The sequence below is a fragment of the Lotus japonicus genome, chromosome 4 (assembly GCF_012489685.1).
Source record: "Lotus japonicus ecotype B-129 chromosome 4, LjGifu_v1.2".
Classification (NCBI taxonomy): domain Eukaryota; kingdom Viridiplantae; phylum Streptophyta; class Magnoliopsida; order Fabales; family Fabaceae; genus Lotus; species Lotus japonicus.
In genome coordinates, this window is record NC_080044.1 from 2,961,936 (window position 1) to 2,963,844 (window position 1,909).

The window sequence follows — 1,909 nt, forward strand, 5'->3', positions numbered from 1 at the left end:
TATCAATGTCATTCTCTTTTGCAAATTTAAATGTTGCTTCCTCGGTGAGAAGCTTTGAAAGTGCATAAACCTACAGTCATGAAAAAAAAAACCCTAAGGAACCAAAATTTGTGTATAGTACTAATGAGCAAGGAAAAGCTTTAATTGGTTACTTACCCATCCACTTGCTTTTGTATTACACACATTGTCTGTTTGGATTTGACAACATTCATCAACAAAAGGTTTCCACTTTCCATTGCTGTCTTTTGCAGTAATTGTACTTATGGAAGATGTGAAAACAACCCTTTTCACAGAATTGGATTTCAAACAGGACTTGAGTAGTTTTATGGTTCCTTTGGTTGAAGGGTCAAATATATTTGTTTGAACAAATGCCTCTGCAATTACAATACAGGCTCAGTTATCATTCCAAAATATCTAAAGATGCTTGTACTGCATAATCATGTCTATAGAAAGCATGAATTCATGAAATTACCAGTGTTTTATTTTAGTAGGCATGCTAAAATCAGCCCTTACGAACCCTGACTAAAAAAAGCAATTAATATATGAGAAAGAAAACCAGAGTTGTGATTATAAGCTTGTTTGTTCAATTTTAAACTGAAACTATAAAGATAAAATGGAGAGTGAGGCAACGTCTAACAGATACAATATGAGAAGCAAGATTAAAATATACATGGAAGATGGGTTCACATATTAATTAAGTGTCAAAAGAGGAAAAATAACATGTCCAGTAAATAGTGACACCAATTGGGTTGTGTGTGATTCGAACTGCAGTTTCAGTCTGACCTCCTTTTCCACCTTCTCTTGAAAAACTAATTTTCAGGTCCTAGTTTAGGATTTCAGCATCCATAGATTTTTCTGGAAGAGGCATGACTTGAATTTAGTTTTCAGGTCCTAGTCTAGGATTTCAGAATCCATAAATTGCAAATATCAGATCATGGGAGTAAAAATGTCATAATGAAGTGACAACTCCAACGAAGAAATCCAAAACCTAAAAATCAGAAAACCTCCAAAAATATCATCTCTAGTAGCCTGACAACATTAAAGAATAGCTTTTGAGAACAAAGAGGATGAACTTTAAAAGCATTTGCTGCCCAAAAACTAATATATTGCGCAGCAGTTATCAAAGATAAGTAAAGTAAAGTCCATACGTAGAAAGTAGATGCAAACACTAAGTAGTTATCAAAGATAAGTAAAGTACTTGTGATAAGAATGTCAAGAAGGCCAACATGAACTGGATCTAGTTTCCTTTTAGGAGAAACATTCTCTATTCAAAGAACATATCAAACTGCTTCAAGGGTTTTTGCTGTTTTAGAGACTTTCTTTATTAATGCAGTACCAGAAACAAAGTTGTAAGAATAGCCACAAAGAAGAACAATCCCCTCTATCAAGTTCAATCCATGGGGTTGTACTTCATAACTTGGGAATCTAGCAGAACATCATTTGCAGCAACCAAAGTGTATGTATTTGTTTAAATGTGTAGGAGCTGCACAAAATCAATAACAAAATAATTAGTACAGAAAGGAAACTCACAAAGAACAAAAGAGCAAATCTATAAAGAATCTGTTGCCAAAACACATATTCGAGCAACCTCAGCATCAATGAGCACCATCTGGATGCCTAATGGATTTAATGGTTCTCTAACTGAACACAGCTCCACATGGATAAGGGTTCTGATCAAATTAATAGCACCAGCCATCTCAGAGATTGGAGTGAGGATTGTGTGTAATGTGGTGGAGTAATGGTTGTGTGAATGGTGGTGGAGGGTTGTGTGAGAATTTATAGGCAAATGGATCAGAAGAAACATTCAAAGAAGAAAAGGTTGTGTAAAGAATTCAACCTATAACCCTAGATCTACAAAGCTAATCCCAACTTCAAATCAAAATGTAAATGACAGATGAAAAAAAATTGG

At 34.6% G+C, this 1,909-nt stretch overlaps 1 long non-coding RNA gene across 1 annotated transcript; it reads right to left on the reverse strand.

Annotated features, from left to right (window-relative positions):
• Nucleotides 1-283: 283 nt before the first annotated feature.
• On the reverse strand, nt 284-1,464 carry LOC130714760 (uncharacterized). The gene is made up of 3 exons (XR_009011409.1): nt 1,199-1,464; nt 473-522; nt 284-374 (listed from the first exon to the last, which is right to left on the reverse strand). It is a non-coding gene; the product is annotated as an uncharacterized LOC130714760 (long non-coding RNA).
• Nucleotides 1,465-1,909: the final 445 nt, after the last annotated feature.